Raw genomic sequence first — 16,548 nt, forward strand, 5'->3', positions numbered from 1 at the left:
ATATTAGTAGAAGGTGTTACATTGTAGAATATTAGTAGAAGGTGTTACATTGTAGAATATTAGTAGATGGTGTTACATTGTAGAATATTAGTAGATGGTGTTACATTGTAGAATATTAGTAGAAGGTGTTACATGTAGAATATTAGTAGATGGTGTTACATTGTAGAATATTAGTAGAAGGTGTTACATTGTAGAATATTAGTAGATGGTGTTACATTGTAGAATATTAGTAGAAGGTGTTACATTGTAGAATATTAGTAGAAGGTGTTACATTGTAGAATATTAGTAGAAGGTGTTACATTGTAGAATATTAGTAGAAGGTGTTACATTGTAGAATATTAGTAGAAGGTGTTACATTGTAGAATATTAGTAGAAGGTGTTACATTGTAGAATATTAGTAGAAGGTGTTACATTGTAGAATATTAGTAGAAGGTGTTACATTGTAGAATATTAGTAGAAGGTGTTACATTGTAGAATATTAGTAGATGGTGTTACATTGTAGAATATTAGTAGATGGTGTTACATTGTAGAATATTAGTAGATGGTGTTACATTGTAGAATATTAGTAGATGGTGTTACATTGTAGAATATTAGTAGATGGTGTTACATTGTAGAATATTAGTAGATGGTGTTACATTGTAGAATATTAGTAGATGGTGTACATTGTAGAACATTAGTAGATGGTGTTACATTGTAGAATATTAGTAGAAGGTGTTACATTGTAGAATATTAGTAGAAGGTGTTACATTGTAGAATATTAGTAGAAGGTGTTACATTGTAGAACATTAGTAGATGGTGTTACATTGTAGAATATTAGTAGAGGTGTTACATTGTAGAACATTAGTAGATGGTGTTACATTGTAGAATATTAGTAGAAGGTGTTACATTGTAGAATATTAGTAGAAGGTGTTACATTGTAGAACATTAGTAGATGGTGTTACATTGTAGAACATTAGTAGATGGTGTTACATTGTAGAACATTAGTAGAAGGTGTTACATTGTAGAATATTGTTTTGTGCAGGACATTGGAATTACCGCTGGCAGGGTTTCTCGGTCGCAGATTGGAGCTGTTTATGTTTTGTGTTAGCACTTTTGCAGTACAGCGTGTTCCCGACCGTCTAAAGCCTGGTTGGTGGTGTCCAACTTTTACAATTTGTGTCTGGACCAAGAACCAAAAACATAATCAGCAGAACTTCTCTCTGTGCGGCTGGGAATTTGTCGCGTGGACACAAGCTGTGTACGCCCTGCGGCCCCGAGTCCCGTGAAGGAAATGGACTTTAATACGTTCAGGGAATGAAAAAGCAGATTTAAGTATTTGTAAAAGGAAACTGTTGTATTCTTTCTATTCTGTTTCTTTGACATTCAACTATTTTTTAAAAATAGAGACAGTGAAAGGTCTCTAAATGAATACAAAAGTCAGCTCCATGCATGAGAATAGGTGTCATACCACCCCTCCATTCCCTGTAATAGAAGAGGTATTATACCCCCCTCTCCGGTGTCCTGTGTCTCCTACCTCCTCTCCATTCCCTGTAATAGAAGAGGTATTATACCCCCCCTCCAGTGTCCTGTGTCTCCTACCTCCCCTCCATTCCCTGTAATAGAAGAGGTATTATACCCCCCTCTCCGGTGTCCTGTGTCTCCTCCCTCCCCTCCATTCCCTGTAATAGAAGAGGTATTATACCCCCCTCTCCGGTGTCCTGTGTCTCCTACCTCCCCTCCATTCCCTGTAATAGAAGAGGTATTATACCCCCCTCTCCGGTGTCCTGTGTCCCCTACCTCCTCTCCATTCCCTGTAATAGAAGAGGTATTATACCCCCCTCTCCGGTGTCCTGTGTCCCCTACCTCCTCTCCATTCCCTGTAATAGAAGAGGTATTATACCCCCCTCTCCATTCCCTGTAATAGAAGAGGTATTATACCCCCCTCTCCGGTGTCCTGTGTCTCCTACCTCCCCTCCATTCTCTGTAATAGAAGAGGTATTATACCCCCTCTCCGGTGTCCTGTGTCTCCTACCTCCTCTCCATTCCCTGTAATAGAAGAGGTATTATACCCCCCTCTCCATTCCCTGTAATAGAAGAGGTATTATACCCCCCTCTCCGGTGTCCTGTGTCTCCTACCTCCCCTCCATTCCATGTAATAGAAGAGGTATTATACCCCTCTCCGGTGTCCTGTGTCTCCTACCTCCCCTCCATTCCCTGTTAAAGAAGAGGTATTATACCCCCCTCTCCGGTGTCCTGTGTCTCCTACCTCCTCCCTATTCCCTGTAATAGAAGAGGTATAATACCCCTCTCTCTGGTGTCCTGTGTCTCCTACCTCCTCTCCATTCCCTGTTATAGAAGAGGTATTATACCCCTCTCCGGTGTCCTGTGTCTCCTTCCTCCTCTCCATTCCCTGTAATAGAAGAGGTATTATACCCCCTCTCCGGTGTCCTGTGTCTCCTTCCTCCTCTCCATTCCCTGTAATAGAAGATGTATTATACCCCCCTCTCCAGTGTCCTGTGTCTTCTACCTCCCCTCCATTCCCTGTAATAGAAGAGGTATTATACCCCCCTCTCCGGTGTCCTGTGTCTCCTACCTCCCCTCCATTCCCTGTAATAGAAGAGGTATTATACCCCCCTCTCCGGTGTCCTGTGTCTCCTACCTCCCCTCCATTCCCTGTAATAGAAGAGGTATTATACCCCCCTCTCCGGTGTCCTGTGTCTCCTACCTCCCCTCCATTCCCTGTAATAGAAGAGGTATTATACCCCCCTCTCCGGTGTCCTGTGTCTCCTACCTCCCCTCCATTCCCTGTAATAGAAGAGGTATTATACCCCCCTCTCCGGTGTCCTGTGTCTCCTTCCTCCTCTCCATTCCCTGTAATAGAAGAGGTATTATACCCCCCTCTCCGGTGTCCTGTGTCTTCTACCTCCCCTCCATTCCCTGTAATAGAAGAGGTATTATACCCCCCTCTCCGGTGTCCTGTGTCTTCTACCTCCCCTCCATTCCCTGTAATAGATGAGGAATTATACCCTCCTCTCTGGTGTCCTGTATCTCCCACCTCCTCTCCACTCCATGTAATCCATATCTAGTATATTTCTCTATGGTCAGTAGCCACTTCCTGTCTACATAAACTCCAGTGATTGCTGATCAGCATTACTCAGGGGTTTTGTAATGGTGACCGTGTTTGTTCAATGTGTGTTGAAAAAGGAGGCCACCTGTGGACTTCATTAGAAGCCATGTGCCCACAATGGCAGAAGGCCTCTCATCTGGTATCTTCCCCAACTTTGTAAAAAATGCTTTAAAAACCCTAACTAGACCCCACCAGTCTTAACAACCTATGCCCCATATCCTTGTTCCCCTTTTCATCCAATTTTCTTAAACGTCTAGTCTACAACCGACTTAACGATCACATCACCGAGAATAACTTTCTTGATCCCCTTCAGTCTGGATTCCACCTTCAACACTCCATGGAAGCTGCTCTCCTAAAACTTACAAATGTTCTGCTAACAGCTAAATCCAATGGACACTTTTCCATACTCCTACTTCTGGACCTTTCTGCTGCCTTGGTGGACCACCCCACCTTCCTCAAAAAACTCAATGCCTTTGGTCTCTGTGACTGAAGGTTCTGTTCTTGGACCTCTCTTATTCTCCATCTACACTTCCGCCCTGGATCAGGTAATAGCCTCCCATGGCTTCCAATACCATCTCTTTGCTGACGACGACCAAATCTATCTCTCTACCCCTCTGCTCACTCCTTCAGTCTCCTCACGTATCAGTCTGGATGTCACACCACTTCCTCAAACTCAACCTATCCAAAACTGAACTAAAAGGTGTGGAGGTCATTGCACCACCCACAGGTTAGGTCCCCACCTTCAGGTCAGTGCTCCACCACCAGGTCAGGCCCCCACCTTCAGTTCAGGTCTCCACCCCCAGGTCAGGTCCCCACCTTCAGGTCAGAGCTCCACCCCCAGGTCAGGTCTCCACCATCAGTGCATTGCTCTACCCTCAGGTTAGGTCCCAACCTTAAAGTCAAGGGTCCATCCCAGGTTAGATTCCCACCTTCAGGTCAGGGCTCCATCCCCAGGTTAGGTTCCCAACTTCATGCCAGGGCTCCACCCCCAGGTTAGGTCTCCACCTTCATGTCAGGGCTCCACCCCCAGGTTAGGTCCCCACCTTCATGTCAGGGCGCCACCTTCATGCCAGGTCTCCACCCCTAGGTTAGGTCTCCACCTTCATGCCAGGGCTCCACCCCCAGGTAAGGTCTCCACCTTCATGTCAGGGCTCCACCCCCAGGTTAGGTCTCCACCTTCATGCCAGGGCTCCACCCCCCAGCTTGGGTCCCTATCTTCAGGTCAGGGCTCCACTTCCAGGTTAGGTCCCCACCTTTGGGTCAAGGCTCCACCCCCAGGTCAGCTCCCCACCTTCAGCCTTCAGGTCAGGGCTCCACCCCCAGGTTAGGTCCCCACCTTCAGGTCAGGGCTCCACCCCCAGGTTAGGTCCCCACCTTCAGGTCATCGCTCCACCCCCAGGTCAGGTCCCCACTATCATGGACCGATATGACCAGAAATGTGTGAACTGCAACTGAGTGAACCAAACACGTGTAAAGTATAAATAATATGATTTATTAAAAGGATAAATAAACAAAAGTAAACGCATCTCTAATATGACAAGTAGTGAACTAACCAACAACCAACCACAGCAACACACAACTAAATACCAAACTAAATCTATATATAGGTGTGGAATATAAAACGTAACCATAACAAGCCAGGGTCATACACGGGAGGTCAATTAGATAGAGCTGGGAGCAAGACAGGACAGGGAGGGGGTAACAGGATAGAGGGTTCAGGGTTTAGGATACAGGTTACAGGATACAGGAATACAGGTTACAGGATAGCAAATGCAGGTCAGGGCACAAGGAAACAATACCAAGGCAATGAGTTAAATTGATTACCAGGTTTAAATATGCTTCCTGCAATCAACATCAGGTGAGGCCTGACTGCAGGAGATGATGTCAGCTTCTGACTGTCGAGGTCCACCCACTAGTGAACACCAGAACTGCAGCCTATAGGTCTGGGAGCTTCAGGTCAGTGCTCCACCCAATGTTAGGTCCCCACCTTCAGGTCAGTGCTCCACCACCAGGTCAGGCCCCACCTTCAGTTCAGGTTTCCACTCCCAGGTCAGGTACCCACCTTCAGGTCAGGGTTCCACCCAATTTTAGGTCCCCACCTGCAGGTCAGTGCTCCACTGCCAGGTCAGGCCCCACCTTCAGTTCAGGTTTCCACTCCCAGGTCAGGTCCCCACCTTCAGGTCAGGACTCCACCCCATGTTAGGTCCCCACGTTCATGTCAGTGCTCCACCACCAGGTCAGGCCCCCACCTTCAGTTCAGGTTTCCACTCCCAGGTCAGGTCCCCACTTTCAGGTCAGGGTTCCACTCCATGTTAGGTCCCCACCTTCAGGTCAGGGCTCAACTCCATGTTAGGTCCCCACCTTCAGGTCAGGGCTCCACCCACAGGCTAGGCCCCACCTTTAGGTCAGGGCTCCACCCACAGGCTAGGCCCCACCTGCAGGTCAGGATTCCACCCACAGGTTAGGCTCCACCTTCAGGTCAGTACCCCGTTTCCAGGTCAGTTGAGGCAGAGGCAGGGACGTGTCTACTGCAGGAATGAGGAGGAAGTCAGGGGAGATCATCGCTGATTACCTGCACAAAGCTGACCATATATCTCATATGATATTATTTTGTGTTAAAGGAGAGCGGAGCCGGGCAGAGCGTGCGATATTTCCCGACATTTACATGGATTGTGAAGCAGATTTGGAAGGGTTTTTATTATTGTGTGAGTAGAATCTAATATTTTCTGGAATCTTGGATCTGGATGAAATGTTGGGACGAGGTGCCAGTAAGAGGAGAGATAAGGGGACGTTGTTGGGAGGACAGTTAATAAGTCGGAGGCGTCCCACAGCGCAGAGCTTTACAAACATGAGTATTAATTATTCTGCAGAAACACAAGATATTGGCTTTGACCTTGGCAGAGACGACGATCATTTCACACAAGAACAAACAGTCCTCGAAAAATATTCCAGAAGTGTCCAAGAGAGACAAACAGAATCCAAAGGCATGTGACTCCAGGACTCCGAATCGCACTGCTCTGCTGCCTCGTGTCACTAAATGATGAATAGTAAATGCATAGAACCACTGGACTCATAACACGTCATCCAGGACAACACCACTCCTCCATTCATGACATCATCCGGGGCAACACCACCCTCCATTCATGACATCATCTGGGGCAACACCATTCCTCCATTCATGACATCATCTGGGGCAACACCACCCTCCATTCATGACATCATCTGGGGCAACACCACTCCTCCATTCATGACATCATCCGGGGCAACACCATTCCTCCATTCATGACATCATCCGGGGCAACACCATTCCTCCATTCATGACATCATCTGGGGCAACACCACTCCTCCATTCATGACCTCATCCGGGGGAACACCACTCCTCCATTCATGACATCATCCGGGGGAACACCACTCCTCCATTCATGACATCATCCGGGACAACACCATTCCTCCATTAATGACATCATCCTGGGCAACACCACTCCTCCATTCATGACCTCATCCGGGGGAACACCACTCCTCCATTCATGACATCATCCAGGGCAACACCATTCCTCCATTCATGACATCATCCAGGGCAACACCACCCTCCATTCATGACATCATCCAGGGCAATACCATTCCTCCATTCATGACATCATCCGGGGCAATACCATTCCTCCATTCATGACATCATCCAGGGCAACACCACCCTCCATTCATGACATCATCTGGGGCAACACCATTCCTCCATTCATGACATCATCTGGGGCAACACCATTCCTCCATTCATGACAAGGGGTCACTCCGCCATGGTATAGGAGGGAGATATACAGACAAAGGGTCTCTCCGCCATGGTATAGGAGGGAGATATACAGACAAGGGGTCTCTCCGCCATGGTATAGGAGGGAGATATACAGACAAGGGGTCTCTCCGCCATGGTATAGGAGGGAGATATACAGACAAGGGGTCTCTCCACCATGGTATAGGAGGGAGATATACAGACAAGGGGTCACTCCGCCATGGTATAGGAGGGAGATATACAGACAAGGGGTCTCTCCACCATGGTATAGGAGAGAGATATACAGACAAGGGGTCTCTCCGCCATGGTATAGGAGGGAGATATACAGACAAGGGGTCACTCCGCCATGGTATAGGAGAGAGATATACAGACAAGAGGTCACTCCGCCATGGTATAGGAGGGAGATATACAGACAAGGGGTCACTCCGCCATGGTATAGGAGGGAGATATACAGACAAGGGGTCTCTCCACCATGGTATAGGAGGGAGATATACAGACAAGGGGTCTCTCCACCATGGTATAGGAGAGAGATATACAGACAAGGGGTCTCTCCACCATGGTATAGGAGGGAGATATACTGTATGTATGTCTGTATATATCTATGTCTCTATCTATATATTTCTTCAGCGTGAGAGCTCCTGAAATAGACTCTGTGCCGGGTGACCATTGAATATCTATAAAGGAAAGTTTTCTTCTATGTTTGGAATTTCAGCTTCATCGGCACTTCCAGGGAAGTTTCTCACCTTCTAAAGATCTCGGTGTCAGACTAACTTGGAAGAACTGTTTGTAGTTTTGAGAAAAGTTTTCAGAATATGGAAACTTCTAGATATTCTCTGTATAAAGAGAAATTCTGGGCTACAAATGAAAGTTGGAGAAGTGAATCTGTCCTGCTTCAGTTTGCAAACATTCTGGTGAATCTTGCCTAAAGTTTCAATTGTGTTATTCAATTCTGGTAATTTATAGCGCTAATAGGAAAACTGCCATGGGGACATGTACCAGTGTATAGCGGGGGCGGGTCTATTCATAAGGGACATGTACCAGTGTACAGCAGGGGCGGGTCTATTCATAAGGGACATGTACCAGTGTACAGCAGGGGCGGGTCTTTTAATAGGGGACATGTACCAGTGTATAGCGGGGGTGGGTCTATTCATAAGGGACATGTACCAGTGTACAGCAGGGGCGGGTCTATTAAAAGGGGACATGTACCAGTGTACAGCAGGGGAGGGTCTATTAATAGGGGACATGTACCAGTGTACAGCAGGGGAGGGTCTATTAATAGGGGACATGTACCAGTGTACAGCAGGGGCAGGTCTATTAATAGGGGACATGTACCAGTGTACAGCAGGGGAGGGTCTATTAATAGGGGACATGTACAAGTGTACAGCAGGGGAGGGTCTATTAATAGGGGACATGTACCAGTGTACAGCAGGGGAGGGTCTATTAATAGGGGACATGTACAAGTGTACAGCACTGGCAGGTCTATTAATAGGGGACATGTACCAGTGTACAGCAGGGGAGGGTCTATTAATAGGGGACATGTACCAGTGTACAGCAGGGGAGGGTCTATTAATAGGGGACATGTACCAGTGTACAGCAGGGGAGGGTCTATTAATAGGGGACATGTACCAGTGTACAGCAGGGGAGGGTCTATTAATAGGGGACATGTACCAGTGTACAGCAGGGGAGGGTCTATTAATAGGGGACATGTACCAGTGTACAGCAGGGGAGGGTCTATTAATAGGGGACATGTACAAGTGTACAGCAGGGGCAGGTCTATTAATAGGGGACATGTACCAGTGTACAGCAGGGGAGGTTCTATTAATAGGGGACATGAACCAGTGTACAGCCGGGGAGGGTCTATTAATAGGGGACATGTACCAGTGTACAGCAGGGGAGGTTCTATTAATAGGGGACATGTACCAATGTACAGCAGGGGAGGGTCTATTAATAGGGGACATGTACCAGTGTACAGCAGGGGCGGGTCTATTAATAGGGGACATGTACCAGTGTACAGCAGGGGCAGGTCTATTAATAGGGGACATGTACCAGTGTACAGCAGGGTCGGGTCTATTAATAGGGGACATGTACCAGTGTACAGCAGGGGCAGGTCTATTAATAGGGGACATGTACCAGTGTAGAGCAGGGGAGGGTCTATTTATAGGGGACATGTACAAGTGTACAGCACTGGCAGGTCTAATAATAGGGGACATGTACCAGTGTACAGCAGGGGAGGGTCTATTAATAGGGGACATGTACCAGTGTACAGCAGGGGTGGGTCCATTAATAGGGGACATGTACCAGTGTATAGCAGGGGAGGGTTTATTAATAGGGGACATGTACCAGTGTACAGCAGGGGCGGGTCTATTAATATGGGACATGTACAAGTATACAGCAGGGGCAGGTCTATTAATAGGGGACATGTACCAGTGTACAGCAGGGGAGGTTCTATTAATAGGGGACATGCACCAGTGTACAGCAGGGGAGGGTCTATTAATAGGGGACATGTACAAGTGTACAGCAGGTGCAGGTCTATTAATAGGGGAAATGTACCAGTGTACAGCAGGGGAGGTTCTATTAATAGGGGACATGTACCAATGTATAGCAGGGGAGGTTCTATTAATAGGGGACATGTACCAGTGTGCAGCAGGAGAGGGTCTATTAATAGGGGACATGTACTAGTGTACAGCAGGGGAGGGTCTATTAATAGGGGACATATACCAGTGTACAGCAGGGGCGGGTCTATTAATAGGGGACATGTACCAGTGTACAGCAGGGGCGGGTCTATTAATAGGGGACATGTACCAGTGTACAGCAGGGGAGGGTCTATTAATAGGGGACATGTACCAGTGTACAGCAGGGGCGGGTCTATTAATAGGGGACATGTACCAGTGTACAGCAGGGGAGGGTCTATTAATAGGGGACATTTACAAGTGTACAGCAGGGGCAGGTCTAATAATAGGGGACATGTACCAGTGTACAGCAAGGGCGGGGCTATTAATAGGGGACATGTACAAGTGTACAGCAGAGGCGGGTCTATTAATAGGGGACATGTACCAGTGTACAGTAGGGGCGGGTCTATTGATAGGGGACATGTACCAGTGTACAGCGGGGGCGGGTCTAATAATAGGGGTGTCAGGTCACCTGAGACCAGGTGACAGATGCACTCCGTAGGAGTCGGAAGTGCACCGCTAAGATAGTGGACCCTAGGACTGACTGCTGTGGATTGTATCCAGGGAGGTTCAGGAAGCAGGTCTACTGGTTCACGAACACAGATCCCAGTGGGAGCTAGAGCATAGATTCCCCAGGGCACGGAGCCTAAGAGCCAGCAGGTGTTCACCGGAGCCTCTAGTGGTGAGGATGGACTGAGCTGCAGTCTGGCTCTAGGTCCCCAGGGTCTCACAACTCATGCTCACAGTAGACTACAGGAGATAGAGGAAGCAGCAGGCTGGCACAACAAGGATAGTAAAGGAATAAGGCAGCGGTCGGGGCGACTAGCAGACAGGAACAACAGAGTACACGCCAAAGGTTCAGAGTCACAGACAAACAGGGATAGTCGGGGACACGCCAAAAGGTCAGGGTCACGAGCAGACAGGAATAGTCGGGAACACGCCAAGGTCGGTAACAGAGACAAACCTAGAGCACACGGCAAACAGGAACCAGGAAGCCAAACACACAATGAATACACAATGGTTGATCAGCACTGCTGGCTTGCAGTGCACAGGTTAATATAGGGTTCCCTGATAGGGCCTGGGGTGGAGCCATGCTTACAGGAGAGGTTATAAAAACAGCCAGGTGTGAGTGGCTGGCCTCTTAGTCTGAACACATGAGGAGAGGTAAACTGACAGAGAAAGATTACTGCATAACCATGACAAGGGGACATGTACCAGTGTACAGCAGGGGAGGTTCTATTAATAGGGGACATGAACCAGTGTACAGCCGGGGAGGGTCTATTAATAGGGGACATGTACCAGTGTACAGCAGGGGAGGTTCTATTAATAGGGGACATGTACCAATGTACAGCAGGGGAGGGTCTATTAATAGGGGACATGTACCAGTGTACAGCAGGGGCGGGTCTATTAATAGGGGACATGTACCAGTGTACAGCAGGGGCAGGTCTATTAATAGGGGACATGTACCAGTGTACAGCAGGGTCGGGTCTATTAATAGGGGACATGTACCAGTGTACAGCAGGGGCAGGTCTATTAATAGGGGACATGTACCAGTGTAGAGCAGGGGAGGGTCTATTTATAGGGGACATGTACAAGTGTACAGCACTGGCAGGTCTAATAATAGGGGACATGTACCAGTGTACAGCAGGGGAGGGTCTATTAATAGGGGACATGTACCAGTGTACAGCAGGGGTGGGTCCATTAATAGGGGACATGTACCAGTGTACAGCAGGGGAGGGTTTATTAATAGGGGACATGTACCAGTGTACAGCAGGGGCGGGTCTATTAATATGGGACATGTACAAGTATACAGCAGGGGCAGGTCTATTAATAGGGGACATGTACCAGTGTACAGCAGGGGAGGTTCTATTAATAGGGGACATGCACCAGTGTACAGCAGGGGAGGGTCTATTAATAGGGGACATGTACAAGTGTACAGCAGGTGCAGGTCTATTAATAGGGGAAATGTACCAGTGTACAGCAGGGGAGGTTCTATTAATAGGGGACATGTACCAATGTATAGCAGGGGAGGTTCTATTAATAGGGGACATGTACCAGTGTGCAGCAGGAGAGGGTCTATTAATAGGGGACATGTACTAGTGTACAGCAGGGGAGGGTCTATTAATAGGGGACATATACCAGTGTACAGCAGGGGCGGGTCTATTAATAGGGGACATGTACCAGTGTACAGCAGGGGCGGGTCTATTAATAGGGGACATGTACCAGTGTACAGCAGGGGAGGGTCTATTAATAGGGGACATGTACCAGTGTACAGCAGGGGCGGGTCTATTAATAGGGGACATGTACCAGTGTACAGCAGGGGAGGGTCTATTAATAGGGGACATTTACAAGTGTACAGCAGGGGCAGGTCTAATAATAGGGGACATGTACCAGTGTACAGCAAGGGCGGGGCTATTAATAGGGGACATGTACAAGTGTACAGCAGAGGCGGGTCTATTAATAGGGGACATGTACCAGTGTACAGTAGGGGCGGGTCTATTGATAGGGGACATGTACCAGTGTACAGCGGGGGCGGGTCTAATAATAGGGGTGTCAGGTCACCTGAGACCAGGTGACAGATGCACTCCGTAGGAGTCGGAAGTGCACCGCTAAGATAGTGGACCCTAGGACTGACTGCTGTGGATTGTATCCAGGGAGGTTCAGGAAGCAGGTCTACTGGTTCACGAACACAGATCCCAGTGGGAGCTAGAGCATAGATTCCCCAGGGCACGGAGCCTAAGAGCCAGCAGGTGTTCACCGGAGCCTCTAGTGGTGAGGATGGACTGAGCTGCAGTCTGGCTCTAGGTCCCCAGGGTCTCACAACTCATGCTCACAGTAGACTACAGGAGATAGAGGAAGCAGCAGGCTGGCACAACAAGGATAGTAAAGGAATAAGGCAGCGGTCGGGGCGACTAGCAGACAGGAACAACAGAGTACACGCCAAAGGTTCAGAGTCACAGACAAACAGGGATAGTCGGGGACACGCCAAAAGGTCAGGGTCACGAGCAGACAGGAATAGTCGGGAACACGCCAAGGTCGGTAACAGAGACAAACCTAGAGCACACGGCAAACAGGAACCAGGAAGCCAAACACACAATGAATACACAATGGTTGATCAGCACTGCTGGCTTGCAGTGCACAGGTTAATATAGGGTTCCCTGATAGGGCCTGGGGTGGAGCCATGCTTACAGGAGAGGTTATAAAAACAGCCAGGTGTGAGTGGCTGGCCTCTTAGTCTGAACACATGAGGAGAGGTAAACTGACAGAGAAAGATTACTGCATAACCATGACAAGGGGACATGTACCAGTGTACAGCAGGGGAGGTTCTATTAATAGGGGACATGTACCAGTGTACAGCAGGGGAGGGTCTATTAATAGGGGACATGTACCAGTGTACAGCAGGGGAGGGTCTATTAATAGGGGACATGTACCAGTGTACAGCAGGAGAGGGTCTATTAATAGGGGACATGTACCAGTGTACAGCAGGGGAGGTTCTATTAATAGGGGACATGTACCAGTGTACAGCAGGGGAGGGTCTATTAATAGGGGACATGTACCAGTGTACAGCAGGGGAGGGTCTATTAATAGGAGACATGTACCAGTGTACAGCGGGGGCTGGTCTAATAATAGGAGACATGTACCAGTGTACAGCGGGGGTGGGTCTATTCATAAGGGACATGTACCAGTGTACAGCGGGGGCTGGTCTAATAATAGGGGACATGTACCAGTGTACAGCAGGGGAGGGTCTATTAATAGGGGACATGTACCAGTGTACAGCAGGGGAGGGTCTATTAATAGGGGACATGTACCAGTGTACAGCAGGGGAGGGTCTATTAATAGGGGACATGTACCAGTGTACAGCAGGGGAGGGTCTATTAATAGGGGACATGTACCAGTGTACAGCAGGGGAGGGTCTATTAATAGGGGACATGTACCAGTGTATAGCGGGGGTGGGTCTATTCATAAGGGACGTGTACCAGTGTACAACGGGGGCGGGTCTATTAATAGGGGACATGTACCAGTGTACAGAGGGGGCGGGTCTATTAATAGGGGACATGTACCAGTGTACAGCGGGGGCGGGTCTATTATTGGGGGACATGTACCAGTGTACAGTGGGGGAGGGTCTATTCATAAGATGACATGTACCAATGTACAGCAGGGTCGGGTCTATTCAAGGAAAGTCAGGCACTGCAAGGAAGACAAGAACCAGTGTACAGCGGGGGAGGGTCTATTAATGGGAGAAATGTAACAATGTACAGTGGGGATGGTTCTTTTCATGGGGGACATATACCATTGTACAGTGGAGAAAAGTCTATTCATGGGAAGGCAGGAACTTCCCTGGGGGGGCATATAGCAATGTACAGCGGGGGAGGGTCTATTCATGGGAAGCCAGGCACTGCCATGCTGGAATGTACCAATGTACAGCGGGGGGAAGGGTTTATGTATTTTCTCACTGCAGAGAATTTTTCAGCTCAGAAAACATTTTCAAGGCAGAACAGGAATAGTTTTTGTGTTTGGGGTTTATTTTTTTATTACATTTTTCCAGGTAATTTGTTTTTTTTAATATTTTGCAGGTGTTGCCCTTTACCGGCGGCAGATTGTCACCACAAAAAGAGGCGAGAGATCTTTGCCATTTGTTGGTCTAGCAATGATAAAGCAAACAGCAGATTTTGGGGTGTCGGGAATAGAACACATTTCGGGTCGGGTGATGCCGATTTCTGTGTTATACTTCTCAGTATCCGGGGATCACATCCCACCATAGAGCTCACAGCTCCCCAAACCCTCCGATTTTCCACTGCCGATCGTTCTCCAACACAATCGTAATTTGGAGACATAAAATCCATTTCTACATTGTCTCCGCCCGGCCCGGGGGGGGGGGGGGGCAGGGGGGGATGTGGCCCCCCTTGGCAGGTGACAGATTTCCCTTCAATGTCAGGAATTAGAATGAGAAAGTCCGGTAGTCGGAGATTTTTCCTCGACGTGCCGGAGATATGTAGGTCAGGCTTTGGCTGCACATTAATAGACAATCATACACTTTCCAGCCCCAGATTTACATCTAATCCGACTCACATGTGGAATATTTATGTAACGGATTATGGCAACGTGCTGGTCGTATAGAATTAGCGCATTGTTCAGCGATATATCCGACTAGTGGATTAGTTCTTCCTATACTGGGGGGGGGAGTCAGTCAGATTCCTGGTGTTACCAACCAACATGCGGCCACTCCGCTGGTTTAAAGGGAAATGTTTTCTATATACACTATATTACCAAAAGTATTGGGACGCCTGCCTTTACACACACATGAATTTAATGACATCCCAGTCTTATGCCCCGTACACACGGTCGGATTTTCCGATGGAAAATGTCCGATCGGAGCGTGTTGTCAGAAATTCTGACCATGTGTAGGCTCCATCGGACTTTTTCCATCGGATTTTCCGACACACAAAGTTGGAGAGCAGGAGATAAATTTTTCCGACAACAAAATCCGTTGTCGGAAATTCCGATCGTGTGTACACAAATCCGACGAACAAAGTGCCACGCATGCTCAGAATAAATAAAGAGATGAAAGCTATGGGCCACTGCCCCGTTTATAGTCCGCACGTATGTGTTTTATGTCACCGCGTTTAGAACGATCGGATTTTCTGACAACTTTGTGTGACCGTGTGTATGCAAGACAAGTTTGAGCCAACATCCGTCGGAAAAAATCCTAGGATTTTGTTGTCGGAATGTCCGAACAAAGTCCGACCGTGTGTACGGGGCATTAGTCCGGAGGGTTCAATATTGAGTTGGCTCCGCCCTTTGCAGCTATAACGGCTTCACCTCTTCTGGGAAGGCCGTCCACAAGGTTTAGGAGGGTGTCTATGGGAATGTTTGACCATTCTTTCAGAAGAGCATTTGTGAGGTCAGGCACTGATGTTGGATGAGAAGGCCTGTCTCGCAGTCTCTGCTCTAATTCATCCTAAAGGTGTTCTATCGGGTTGAGGTCAGGACTCTGTGCAGGACAGTCAAGTTCCTCCACCCCAAACTCGCTCATCTGTGTCTTTATGGACCTTGCTTTGTGCACTGGTCCAAATCATTTGGTGGAGGGGGGATTATGGTGTGGGGGGATGGAGGGGGGATTATGGTGGGGGGTTGTTTTTCAGGGGTTGGTCTTGGCCCCTTAGTTGCAGTGAAGGGAACTCTTAAGGTGTCAGCATACCAAGACATTTTGGACAGTTTCATGCTCCCAACATTGTGGGAATAGTTTGGGGACGGCCCCTTCCTGTTTCAACATGACTGCGCACCAATGCACAAAGCAAGGTCCATAAAGACACGGATAAGCAAGTTTTGGGGTGGAGGAACTTGACTGTTCTGCACAGAGTCCTGACCTCAACCTGATACAACCCCTTTGGGATGAATTAGCGGAGACTGCGAGCCAGGCCTTCTCGTCCGACATCAGTGCCTGACCTCACAAATGCTCTTCTGGAAGAATGGTCAAACATTCCCATAGACACCCTCCTAAACCTTGTGGACGGCCTTCCCAGAAGAGTTGAAGTACAATACATCCCATGTATTGGATACATTTTAGGGTTTTGCTTAAATCTTTCATGTGGATTTCTATGTACAGGAAGTCAAAGTGTAAGCTCCGCCTACTCTACTGTCACACTGCTGACCTGAAAAGGTGCTTCTTCTATATATACTGTCTATAAACCGATCGGCCAGAACATTCTGACAGGTGAAGGGAATAACATTGATTATTTGGTTACAATGGCATCTGAAAGTGGGTGGGATATATTAGGCAGCAAGTGAACATGTTGCTCCTGAAGTTGATGTCTTGAAAGTGTAAGGATCTGAGGGACACTGGCAAGGACCAAATTTGTCTAGATGACGGGATGCAACTCCAACACTGCAGCTCTTGTGGAATGTTCCCGTACTTCAGTGGTCAGGACCAACAAAAAGTATGCCAAGTAAGGAAAACCGGCCAACCAGTGACAGGGTCATTGATGGAGGTG

Source organism: Aquarana catesbeiana, linkage group LG13 (assembly GCF_042186555.1).
Source record: "Aquarana catesbeiana isolate 2022-GZ linkage group LG13, ASM4218655v1, whole genome shotgun sequence".
NCBI classification, from domain to species: Eukaryota; Metazoa; Chordata; class Amphibia; order Anura; family Ranidae; genus Aquarana; species Aquarana catesbeiana.